Source organism: Pleurodeles waltl, chromosome 5 (genome assembly GCF_031143425.1).
Source record: "Pleurodeles waltl isolate 20211129_DDA chromosome 5, aPleWal1.hap1.20221129, whole genome shotgun sequence".
In the NCBI taxonomy this organism is placed as follows: Eukaryota; Metazoa; Chordata; class Amphibia; order Caudata; family Salamandridae; genus Pleurodeles; species Pleurodeles waltl.
In genome coordinates, this window is record NC_090444.1 from 556787985 (window position 1) to 556802088 (window position 14104).

Genomic DNA, 14104 nt, shown 5'->3' on the forward strand with positions numbered 1-14104 from the left:
AGTAACATCATACATGTCATATTTTCTATATTTTCAGGACTGGCTATCCAAAATTTAGAGACGGCTAAAGATTTGTATGTAAAATCTTTGCACTTGTAGAAGGGCATTGCCATTTGGCCCATAATGGAGTAAAATATCATAGCTCAATGGTGAAAAATCTCACCACATTGAAAGCATTTTTCTTACTCTGCAATTTAGACATTCATGGCTATGGGTGCCAAAACCCTCTCTTAAATATGTCATGATCGAGGATAGATACTGGTGGAGTCAGGCATACTGAGACTTTGTAATTAACTCCACCAGTGACTTGCCCTTTTCATATGCTTCTACTCACATGCTTCTGACAGGTGATCATGGATCCATTTATGATGGTACTCCAAACTTAATTTTTCTTATGACCCTGAGTTGTAGCCCTGCAATCTGCAAATGTCAGGTTCCATTTTTATGTCTCATTACAGCTTTAGCTACCTCAGAGAACTATGGTTACCAATATTTTAACATGGACTTAGAGGCTATGGAAATGCCCCTTGCTCCTGAATCCTAACTCAATGATTAGTCCCCATATTCTTCCTATAGTCTCCTGACTGGAGGATTTTAGTCTCACAGGCTGTTGATGGGATGAATTGCATCCTTCTCTGCTGATGTCAGGGAACAAGATAACCTTCTGCATGTTTCTATAGTATTGATCTTGAGTCCATGGGAAATACATCTGTATTTATTTCAGCCTTGCTTCTGATAAAGAAGTAATTCTAGTATTCATATGCGTGTTGTTTTGAATTGATATATAAAAAGATATGTGCCAATTGAAAATGAAAGATTGTTACTCTTGTTTCCAAAAAGGAGACCTTTTTTAGGTCTTGTCTACCAATAGGTTTCTGTTGATACCTCATGCCACCACACAATGTAATAAGCAGGATTTATGAGACTGACCACTGTCTGTTGTTTATATGTATATTTCCAGAATTATATTAGTATACAACTGGCTCGTAATGTTTCCCTTCTTCTCTTCTCCTTCTAGTTGTAATGAAGTCAGTACCATCGGAATGGAGTACACCCCTTGGAGGAAGGATAATAGTCCCAGGTAAATGTTTGTTTTGGTAAGATCCTTAGTTACAGGGATTGTGGTTTGTGAGGAATTATTTATGATATGACATAAAGCCACAAAGAAAGATGACTACTTTGAACATGACGTCAACACGGGCAGCGCTGGTTTAAACGCGACAGGTAGTATAGAAAATGGCAGTCAATGTACATTCCACTTCTGTGACTGGTGATAACGTGAGTCGACATGATATGCTTTCATGGATCAAAGAGTCCCTGCAGCTGAACCTAACAAAAATTGAACAGCTTTGTTCAGGTAGTGTATACTAAATTCCAAGCCAAACTAGAGTGCAAATACATTCATAACTTCAAGCTGCTGCAAGCAACATTTAAGAAAATAGGTGTGGATAAAATCATTCCAGTGGATAAGCTGGTGAAGGGAAAATTCCAGGACAACTTTGAGTATGTTTAGTGGTTCAAAACGTTTTTTGATTCAAATTATGATGGAAAAGATTAAGATCTGGTTGCAGCCCGACAAGACTAGGAGGCTGCAGTAGCACCCATTTATGCAGTGCCTTTCCCGAATAAGCCAAGAAATCACTCAGCTCCAATTCAGATGACCTTTTGGTAGAGGCCACAGAAACAAAGACTACCGGCATTAAGGCATTAAGAAAATGGCAAAATTAGCTCCACGGAAAACAGCATTCACTCCCCAAAGAAAATGTTGTAGTTGGAAAACCTGGGCGTACATTAAACAAAAAGGCTGTAGGCAATGGGGAGGATGAGTCAGTAGAACCTATACAGCAGACTAATATTTTCAAAGTAATAGTGGAAGACCTGGTCAAGGAGAGAAATTTTACTTTGGGAAGCTGAAAAACATTGAGTTGATGTGCCAGGAGAATGAAGGAGAAACCAACCCTGTACTACAGAAGATTATAGAAATGATCTACACCACAGATTAGGGTGTTGTGGTTCTAGATGAAGGAGCACAACCACAAAAACAAGAGGAATATTGATGCCCCTCAAGACAACCTATGAATCATCGGACTTCTTCACCCAAAATAATGTGCATATCTGTAAAAATATTCCCTTTTTTATTTTTCTCAGAGGTTTCTTTCTGAAGAAAAAGACCACACATGTTAAAGTGCACTTGCTGAACTTTCACTCCTTTTCCAGTGGGCTGAGTAGAAGTTTTTCCTCATTTCTTAGAGTAGTATTAACATCTAGCAGGTGTAGTATATGCAACAAGGTGTCAGCATTTCTCAATCCATAATGGTTTATGTAGTTGATGGCCAGGAAAGTTGGAGGCTTCATGGGTGCGTGAAGCAGGTCGTGAAGGATACTTGAGGAATAGAAGTTAATTGGACCTAGATGGCCAAAATGGTTTAACTAGATCTTTCAAGCTTTCAAGCTGGCACTGCGGGGTTGACTCCCTTAATTCCATAGAACACCCAAGGATCCAAGGGCCACATAGAATGGCTTGAATGGTCTGCATCATGCCTGTAACTAGAGGCTCACAAGTGTCTGATGGTTTTAAGATTTTCTCAATGTTACCTTCCAACCAGTCTGAAAAAAACACTCATGTGTGACCACAGATAAGAATATGGCCCTCAGTATAACTTTGGTAGTCTTTTGATAAGACGGCTGCAGTGGCGGCCACTACTGTTGGCGGTATCCTCCTTGCCATATTAAGAGTCCACAAAGTATTCCACCCAAAAACAGCCACAAATCTGACAATGCCAGGACATAGGAGGATGGGAAAGAGACGGCTGCTCCAACTGCACTGCCACACTGACAACTGTCCACGCACATGATTATGATCGACAACTCAGAACAGCAGTCCTTCCATGGCAGACCACCATAGGCTGTCTGAACCGCTGCACTCATAACTTACTCCTGTCAGAACACAACACCACATTGGACAGATCGAATACCCCACACCGGACATTCATCCCCACACCAGGCACACCTACTCACAACACTATGGCCCTCATTATAACATTGGCGGTAAAAATCGCCTACCGCCGTGATGACAGCCGCCAAAAGACCATCGCTGCGGCTACCAGCCATCCCCTATAATATGACCGTACCCAGATTTCTGCCACAAGAAGGGCTGAAATCCGTCTGTGGCCATACTGGTGGATGGCGGTAAGGTGGCGCAGCTACCATCAGCAGTGCCACGCCAGTATGACACATGATACGGCCTGGTGGTGTTCTGCTGGCAGGTGCTGCTGGCCATAGCAGTGCCTTGTCCCGTCTCCTGCTGGAGGACCCGCTGGATTCAGGTAAGTCAGGTCCCTGACAGGGGAGTGGGATGGGGGCTGTGGTGTCCAGGCACCAGCTGGTGGTAATGAAGACTGGCAGTAGGCCCCCACCTCCTCCCCCAGAGTTCGCATTGTGGGATGAGAGGGCCTTGTACATCCTGCATCCTGAGGGCCTGACTAGAATACCTGGAGGACTGGACTCTGGTGAGTAAGTAACACTCCCCTGCCAGTAAATCGTCATGTCCAGCATGATTCCTCACCACCCAATCACTCCCCAAATAACTCCCTCTCCCACCTACTCACCTAAATGCCCCTATCCCACCTAATCACTTAATGCCCCTCTCCTTCGTGCCCTCTCCTGTGTGCCACACAGCCACCGACCCCAATGCCCACACACTCCCTGCCAAGTGTACGGATAACACTGCCAACAACAATCACTATGACTCCAACAATGCACTAGCCCATCCACCACAAAACTTGCATTGTGCCTGTCACATCACAACTCTTGCATGTATGACAATTGCACTAGCAACTGGATGCTTCATTTGAAGACCACTACATGGCAATGACAGCAATGCACTGGCACTACACAATAGAAAACCAACCCAGACACAGCACTGTCACAAATCCAAAGGGCCACTAATCCAGGTACACTACCTGGAAATTGACCAATCCTGGCTATTACAGAAAGGAGGTATACTCCACGCACAACAGGCACAGACAGGACAAACAACCTTGCATCCACACATATCCACCTCCCATTTGTACACCATGCTGCAATGTACAGCCATTCCCAATCACATTACTAGCAAGCCAGAATGCCTATCATCTAACAGGTCATCTAACAGGGCAAACCTGTCCTGTGACCCATCACACAGGAAAACAACCAACCCACTGAGCTAAAGTGACCAGGCCTGATGCAAACAAGCCCAAGGAGCATGATACACATGTCTCAATCCACCATCCACAAACAGTGTTAGCACTGCTGCACCTGTCAATGCCATTGCCCGGAAGCAAGTAGCAACTGTATGCATCAGACTAACAGACAACCATACACACCTACAACATGTAACTCTCACTCACTCCATCCACAGGTACCTCTGCCACAACAACAAAGGAGATGTTACCAGAGACTGACAGCCATCCTCAGGATGAAGGCTGTAGTGAGGACAACACCGCTGGATGTCTGGACAGAGATGACCCACTGTTCAGGGACCTGAGTTGACCCCTCACACGCAAGACAATGAAGATCCTGGTAAAACTGGGAATGGGCACACTTTGCCAGGGGCACAGGCACATGGGGGCAATGGGGCGTGCGAGGGAACCAGTGGGCCAGAGGACTGGGCACCCAAGGGAGGCATCTGACCAGGAAGCTATCTCCCAAGTCCTGGGAGCATATCAACTTTCCCAGGACGGGATTGGCCAGATCACATCCATGATGGGGAAAAACCAGAGGCTGCATAGAGAAATACCTACAGAAGGTCATGCAGCAGTGGCAGGCCTACAATGCCACCATGGCCTCCATTGCCAGCAGGCCCCTTCCACTAGCCACATCGCATCAAAGCCCTCAACATCTTTGGCTGCAAGTGGAATGAAGGCCCTGCCAGAGGAGGCACAGTCCTCAGACACCCCTCCCTCTGTAGCTGGAGAACGCCCTGCAAACCTGGCCATCCATCCAGACATCCTACTGGAGCAGATGCCAAGACCAAAACCACTGCCAGGACGTGACTCTCATCTAATAGCTCTCCCTTGTGTGCCACTGAGACACTCTGTTGACTGTTCAATGCCTAAACTCCATTTTCCCAAGGCCCATGGACACCAGACCTGTGATACCTACAGCTATGCCACCTACTCTCAGGATTTCTTCCACCATGACCCCACTCATTACCTGTTTGTCACTCAAATCACAATAAACACCATTGATCACAGCCACTGCATATGTGTATTTATTTGTACAGCAACAAAAGTATGTTTACCAATTTATCAAAGCGGAATGGGCCACAATCCAACAGGCAGTATAAAGGACTGCAGAGGCAGGTATCCTCTGCAGCAGACACAGTACAACAGATGTGTCCCAGAGCTGCCATAAGGGAGTCCCTAGTGTCGGCACACACCAGAGTAAATCTACACATCCAACCTGCAAAAAGGCCATTGCAGAGGTCACCATCAGGATAGGAGGCATGGTGGCAGCTAAAACACATATGTAGTCCATAGTGAACGTGCCAAGTGTAGCAGACAACTAAACAGGGCACGAAAGATAACACCTCTACAGCACCAGTCACAGGAAATGCATCACCAAACACTGTACATGGCACCTCTTATGAGCGAAAGTCCACAATGTGCACAGTTATTAGAGGCTACAGAACATGCATGCCGCAGGCAATAGGTACGACTGTCAAAGATAAACAGTGCCCAGTCAGTAGCTTGAATGGCATGAGAACAGGCACAGGCAGGACACATTGCACAATACTGGCCACATGTCATAGAGGCTACATTACGACTCTGCACCTTACATGCAGTCAGTCACCACCCACAACACACACATGGGGAAATGAACACATTAAACCACCACTGAAATACCAAATCAGGATGACCATAGATGAAAAACCTATGTGGAAATCCCAGGCAATCAAATACACAGGCAACATACCTGTATATTACTGGAAGTACTTATTGATAAGCTCAGCCCTTGACTCAGCTCCACCTTCCTCATCTACCTCCTCATCACTTTCCATATCAGGATCACCAGCCACTGATCCAGCTGCCTCCTCCTCCTCCTCAGCTTGTAAGGGTATCTGACGTCTCAGGGCTAGATTGTGTAGTATGCAGCAGGCTACTATGATCTGGCATACCTTTTGGGGACTGTAGAGGAGGGCACCTCCAGAGACGTGCAGGCACCTGGATCTAGCCTACAGGAGCCTAAATGTCCTTTCTATTATACGCCTTGTCCTGCCGTGGGCCTCATTAAAATGGTTTTCCCTTTCAGTGGCAGGGTACCTCACTGGTGTCAGCAGCTGGGGAAGGTTAGGATCGCCAGAGTCACCTGTGTACACAGAGGTAGGGCCTGTTATAGGATGGATACAGCCACAAGGAACATTGGGATGATAGGTGCCATAATAGGGACATACAACCAAATGCTTACATACCTCTGAGCCACACCCTCTCACTCTGTAGATGTGTCATCATGTGTGGGTCATTGCTGTTTCTCAGAATGTAGGAGCCATGCACAGATCCAGGAAACTTGGCTGTCACTTGAGACAAGTATTGGTCTGCTACACCCACTACCTGCATATTGATGGAATGGTAGTTTTTCCCTGTTCCTATACACCTGTTCATTGGCACTGGGAGTGACCAAGGGTATATGTGTGCCATCTATGGCCCCTATCACATGAGGGATGTGTCCCACATCATAGAAGTCTGCCTTCACCTGGGCCAAATCCCTTTATTGGGGTAACCTAATGTAGCTGGCCATGTGTTTAAAAAAACAACACAGTAAATCCTTCAACACAAGACTGAACATGGGCTGTGAAATCCATGCTGCCAAGCCCACTGTCACCTGAAAGGAGCCTGTTGCAAGAAAGTGTAGCACTGACAGAACTTGAACTGTGGGAGGGATGGCATAGGGACTACGTATGGCAGGCATTAGATCTGGCTACAACTGGGTACACAGTTCCATGATGGTCTGACAATTCAGCGGCGTCCACTGCTGTTGGTATGGTGTCAGGTCTGAATTATGTGCATTTCCTCCAGGGTTGTCTGGTCCACTAGGGGATGGTACACTGGTGCATGTCTCATTCTCCCCAGGACAGGGTATCTAGGATGGAGTGGAGAAATAGCACAATATGAAATGCACACCACACATGTTTGCACAACACATCTAACATGCACACATCTAACAATGTCAACATGGAGCACACTGCTGGCACATACCATACTGAGCATGCTGAAGCGGCATGGACTTCTCCGTTAATGCACATCGCTGCCCCTGATCAATTATGTCTGACATACACAACATGTGTCAAGTTCCATATGTCGTACAGTGACCTGTCCTGCACTAAGCCTGTATGTAGTCATGCCATATACCTGTACGCTGACAGCCCCAATCCGCCGATGAGTATCTAGACATGCTGGTCATCAGACCTCCAGCCACATAGGGTAACTGTGTCATGCATCTCACATGTATGTGCCAATACATGATTGCACCACTTAGGCCTAGCTCGCTGTCTGCCGTATAAGGTGTATGGTGCACTTATTTTACTCCATAATGGAATGATATCTGCTTAAAATGGCAGCAGCCTGACCTGCAGCACGGGCAGGTGGTAGTGACCTAATTCGGCCGGCGTATGTCATCATAGTGGTAGGCAGTCGCAACCGCCTTGCAACTTCTCATTGGCTAACATTGCTGCCTATAGGAGACTGGCGCCAATGGCGATCACCACTGCCGGTGACGGTCCTGTATGTGGAGGCAGTAACTGCCATTTTTCTGCAGTCCAGCTCACTTGACTCCTGACACTATAGCAAGCAAGACCTTCATGAGCTGAGCTACAGTGTACTGTCTCTGGTAGCCATCATGCCAAGTCCTGCAGATGATAAGGCCCCCACCTTCACCCCGTAAGAACTAGAGAGGCTGGTGGATGAGGTCCTATCCCTGTTTGGATATCTTTATGGGGCACCAGAGGAGCAGGTGAGCCCAATGCCATAGTCATGTGTGCTAGGGGTGTTTGAAAGGGTGACTCGTATACGTGTGCCGGTCAGGGAGTACATGCATCCAGGGAGCATAGAGTTAGGCATGTAAACCATGAAGATGGGCATGTGTCGGCATTTGGTGGGTCTGATGTTTAGCGTCCACTGCTGTTGGTATGGTGCCAGTCTACATAACTTTCTCCTTTTGTCTGTTTCACCCATCAAGGTGAATACCCACCTAAAGAAGGGGATATGGTGTGCCATCGCCAAGCAAGTGCGGACCCTGGGGGTCCATATTGGGCAGAGCACACATTGGCACAAGCAGTGGGAGGAACGGAGATGTTGGGCCAGGAAGACCGTTGAGGCCAGCAGGGGATGTCGTCCCAATGAAGGACGGTTGACCATCAGACTCTGACTCCCCTAATGGCCCACATTTTGGCAGTGGCCTACCTTGAGGTGGATGGGCGTTTGAGGGCAGCACAGCAGCCACAAGGGGGTGAGTACTGACTGTATCTTGGGACTTGGTTGGCCATATTTAGGATTGGGTGCCTAAGTACTGCCAAAGTGGCATCGCAGTTAATGCTAAATGTGCATCAAAAATTGGAAATGGGCAGTAGGCACCCCTGCTGACTATCTTTTGTAATTGTGTCCCCATGCTTTACTGTCAGTGGATTTTCATCACCCTGTTCCATACCACTCAATGTCTGTAATGTGTAGATGCACAAATGACATGGGCACATGTGTGACACCATCCTGGCCCTACGATGGATGCACGTGTCAGTAGTACCCTAAGCATTGTGTATGACCAGCTTCAGCCATCTGCATCAGTGGCTACGGGGGGTCAGTCCACTCTCATCTGTGTAGCCAAACTGTATATGCGACTATACGAATTTCCTCCCATCCTTGAGACTATGTAGATCATGTACTGTAACTGGTGTAGATAGATTGTGGGGCTGGCATTACAGTACCACCTCTGCACTGGTATTGTATGCATTAGCATCATCAGGCGGAGGAGCAGTGGCACCGGAGCAGGAGGGAACTGCATCCCACATGGCCCTGGAGGGCGAGACAAAGGACTCGGAGTTCACCAGTGGGACGGAGGGCGAGGGGGAGCTCCACGGCGGGGACAGGAGCTGACACCAGTGACACAGACTCGTCCTCTTATGGGAGCTCCCTTGTGGTGGTGGCCACATCTGTGCCCCCGCATCTACAGGTACAGCCGCCACCCCCCCTACCAGCACCGCCCTCCCAGCAGCCCCTCAGCCTTTGCCCCGTGCCTGCTCACCCAGTAGGGTGGGCATCACCTTCACCCCAGGCACCTCAGGCCCTGCCCAAGTCACCCCTGCTGCCCTCAGTGAGGAGGCCATTGACCTCCTCAGGTCCCTCACTGTTGGGCAGTCTACCATTTTGAATGCCATCCAGGGTGTAGAAAGGCAGTTGCAACAAACAAATGCATTCCTGGAGGGCATTCATTCTGGTCAGGCGGCCCTTCAGCGAGCTTTTCAGACTCTGGCCTCAGCACTGATGGCAGCCATTGTCCCCATCTCTAGCCTCCCCCCTCCAACTTCCTCCACCCAGACCCAATCCCCTGTACCCCAGCCTATCCCAAGCACACCTTCCCTTCAGACCAGAATGCACACACGTCAACACAAAAGGGAAGCTCAGGCAAACATAAGCACCACACATCCCACAGGCACTCAGGCACTCATGCAAGCATCACACATATGCAGACACACCAACATCCACTGCCTCCACTGTGTCCCCCTCCTCCTCCCCCTCTCCTCCCTCCCAGTCTCGTCTACACTCACACCTGCATGCACTACATCTACAGCCACTACTGCCATCCCCAGCACACACACCACCACACCCCGCTGACGTGCAATCACCACCCGCTACCATTCACACGTCCCCTGTGTCCTCTCCCAGTGTGTCTGTGACGCCCACTCCCAAGATACACAAACACAGGCACACACCCACCCAACAGCCATCCACCTCAGGACAGCCTCCAGCGCATGCACCTTCACCCAAAGTCACCAAACGACCACCTACTACAACCACAACCTCTTCCTCCACTCCCAAACCCCCTCCAGCTACCCGTCCCAGTGTCTCCAAAAAACTTTCCTGTCCAACCTTGACCTCTTTCCCACACCTCCCCCACCCCGTCCGTCTCCTAGGTCCCGACTCTCCAGTTCCCAACCTAGCACCTTAGCCACAACATCTCCGGGACCAGTGGTGCCTGTAGTCACCGGAATCTGGAGTGCACCGGCCACCAGGGCAGCCAGTGCGGCACGGAGCCACAGCACGGACAGTCCCCCACCTGTGAAGCATCAAAAGTTGGCCAGTGCCCGGCTGGAGAGGGGGAAGACTCCAGCCACCAAATCCGCTCCCAGGGGACCCGGTGGGAGTGTGGAGTCAGCTGCGACACCTTCCAAGGTGGGGAAGGGCCACAAGAAACCCGGCAAGTCTGGGAAGAGCAGCACGGCGGAGAAGACCGCCATCATCCCCGCTGCCCAGGAGTCCACCGCCATCATCCCCACTGCCCAGGAGGCCACCGCCAGCACCTGCCCTGCTGCCCAAGAGGCCATTGCCAGCACCTGCCCTGCTGCCCAAGAGGCCACCGCCAGCACCTGCCCTGCTGCCCAAGAGGCCACAGCCAGCACCTGCCCTGCAGACCAAGAGGCCACCGCCAGCACCTGCCCTGCTGCCCAAGAGACCACCGCCAGCACAAGCCCTGCTGGGCTAGAGAGGACCGCCAGCACAAGCCCCGCTGGGCTAGAGAGGTCCGCCAGCACAAGCCCCGCTGGGCTAGAGAGGACCGCCAGCACAAGCCCCTCTGGGCTAGAGAGGACCACCAGCACAAGCCCCGCTGAGCTAGAGAGGACCGCCAGCACAAGCCCCGCTGGGCTAGAGAGGACCGCCAGCACAAGCCCCACTGAGCTAGAGAGGACCGTCAGCACAAGCCCCGCTGAGCTAGAGAGGACCGCCAGCACAAGCCCCGCTGAGCTAGAGAGGACCGCCAGCAGCTGAGTCAATGCAGAGGAACCCGCCGCCACAAGCACCGCTGAACAGGGCACCGCCGCCACAAGCACCGCTGAACAGGGCACCGCCACCTCAAGCACCGCTGAACAGGGCACCGCCGCCTTAAGCACCGCTGAACAGGGCACCGCCACCTCAAGCACCGCTGAACAGGGCACCGCCACCTTAAGCACCGCTGAACAGGGCACCGCCGCCTCAAGCACCGCTGAACAGGGCACTGCCGCCTCAAGCACCGCTGGCCCATGAGCACCAAGGGCACTGACGCTACTGAGTCCGTCACGAGCAGGATGAAGCACTCTGGGCACCATGCCTCCTCCAGAACCAGTGGAGACTATTATCCACTACATCTGTCCTTAGCAGGATGAAGCACTCTGGGCACCATGCCCCCTCCAGAACCAGTGGAGACTATCATCCACTACCTCTGTCCTTAGCAGGATGAAGCACTCTGGGCACCAAGCCCCCTCCAGAACCAGTGGAGAAAGGCATCCACTTGAGAGACTGTGGCTTTGCACTCCCCAGGATGGAACAGTGGGCAACCCACCCACTGTAGAGACTTGAGAGACTGTGGCTTTGCACTCCCCAGGATGGAACAGTGGGCAACCCACCCACTGTAGAGACTTGAGAGACTGTGGCTTTGCACTCCCCAGGATGGAACAGTGGGCAACCCACCCACTGTAGAGACTTGAGAGACTGTGGCTTTGCACTCCCCAGGATGGTACAGTAGGCATGTGGCCCTCTCGTGGGTTTGGCGTTGTGCACTCAACCGGCTGAGGTGCCCCCCCTTTCCCTCCCCCTGAGGTGCCTGTTTTATTGGTATCTGATGCCCCTGCAGTGTTCTCTCCGTCATGGTCGGGGATCTTGTGTGGGCCTCGCCCATACCGTGTGGGCCCAGTGTTCCACGGACTTCATTGGAGCACTACCTGGACTACTAAGCTTGGTGTATATTTTGTTGATAGGGCATATATATATTTTTGCGTACTTGCTTTTAATATATTCCAATGGTTACACTAATTTTCTTTTGTCTTTGCATTCTTCCGGGGGGGATTGGGGGGTGTAACTGTAATGTATCATGCTGTATTGGTGTGTGTGTTGTCGTGGGTGAGGGTGGGGGTGGGGGTGTTGCGTGTGTGTGTCCCTGTTTTTTCCTACCCCCTCCCCTGTGTCGTAGGTGCAGTACTCACCGTTGTCTTCACCGCCGGCGTTCGTGCTCCTGGTAGAGGAGCAAGAAGATAAGGGCTGGCAGGATCTGCAGCTCTGGTTCAATGGCGTCCAGATTCCTTGTGGTGTGTGTAGAGGTGAGCGTTTTCTTTTCGAAGTCCTGTTTCCACCATGTTTTTGTCCACGGTGAAGGTGGCGGACTGGTAGGTTGTGATACTGTGGGCGGTACTTTGTCTTCTGCCTGTCTGTTGCGGTGACCGCCGCGCTGTTTGTTTGTACCACCGTGGCGGTCGAAGTGTTAAAGTGGCTGTCTTTGTTGGAGGTTTCCGCCACAGTTGTAATTCCATTTGTTTTACCGCCGGCCTGTTGGCGGTCTTACCGTCCGCCAGGGTTGTAATGACCACCTATGTGATGAGGCTATTGGAAGCATTACAGTTGCCAAGGGAAATTGCATTTGTTAAGTACATAGCTCACAGATGCGGACATGACTACATAACTATTGGAAACAGATATGCCGACAAAGGTATTCAGCAATGTGGAAGTGAGACATGTGCATTCAACAAAGAGATGGCAAATTAATCTGATGAGGGCACTACCTTTTGAATGCTGTTGTCTACAGCAGGAAATCAAAAGACCCAATTCCAAAACAGGCTTCGTTCCACACAACAGCTCTCCCCGATCATTATCAAAAGCCCCAAATCACTCAGAGTTATTCTGGATAATCATCTGAACCTACACAAATATATAACAACTTGGCTAGAAATGCTGACAATCAGTTTAGACATATCTATGGGATCAAACCCTTTTTTCCTAAACTTTAGAGGAGTCAACAATGCTTTGTTATTTCCAGGGGTGGCTCCTCCATAGTGTGGAGGAGTGTCAGCCCCCTGCCAGCTGCAACCGCTGCAAATCCTTTCACAAGGAAGAGATAATAAACTCTGTTTATTATCCCTTGCTTGTGAAAGGGGTGGGGCATTGGGAGTGATGAGCAGAGGGGAGGGCACTGTGTACTCCCCTCAAAGTGCATGTGTGTTTGGCCAGCAGTCTTGGGCCAGCCAAACACACTTGTGCACAGGGCTTTCTCCAGCCAACTGTGTTGCTGGGCTGGAGAGTGCCTGCAAAGCCTGCCAAGACTGCCTGGGAGTGCCCTGGCTGGGTGCTCCCAGCCACTCCTGACACTACAGAGCAGCATCAGGATTTACAGCAGGGCAAGCTGGGATCCTGTGCCTACGTGCAGCGATGGAGGAGAGGAGCAGCGCAGGAGCTACGTTTTTTCTTTTAATATTAATTATTGCATTCAAACTTGCATGTCTAGTACGTGAATGTTTATAGTCTATACCTTTCTAAAAAGAAAATCTTTCCATAGGTTCTCATCAACTTTTTAACTTGGACACCTTATGCTCAAAAAGCCTTCTTTCAATAAAGATACCTACCCTGAACCATTCTTTTACCATTTGTATACCCAGAGTTTGAAATTGCATTCCACCTGATTTCCATACCATGATGCCTCTACCTGCATTCAAAAAAGAGCTTGAAAGATCATTATTAACCTCCATTTCCTTCTGTCCTCTCTCTAGGCAATGGAACGTGACCTCCAAGCATGAGTCCTTCTGGACTGCTTTTCCTCCTCACTTGTGTTAAGATTATTGCTGTTTATGAAACTGATGTTTTTTTCAAAGGACCCATATATTGATATATTTAGATGGAATGGATCTTACTTAGGTACACGTAGTTTTGATTTCATGGTTCTCTCTTTGTGGCACTCATGTTCTCTAAATAAAGGCCTGATTTAAATTAATGTGGATTACCAGCTGTTCAGGATGGCAGTGAAGTTCATTCCCTTCACAACCTTGCAGGCCTACTGCCTACCATATTTTGAGATCTCTGTCAGCTCTTTGAACATTCTCTGTGCCTTCAGTGGA

The 14104-nt window shown here is 49.7% G+C and overlaps 1 pseudogene; it reads left to right on the plus strand.

Annotated features, from left to right (window-relative positions):
* Positions 1 to 1236: 1236 nt before the first annotated feature.
* LOC138297286 (microtubule-associated protein RP/EB family member 1-like) lies at positions 1237 to 2057 on the plus strand (annotated as a pseudogene).
* The last annotated feature ends 12047 nt before the right edge of the window (positions 2058 to 14104 follow it).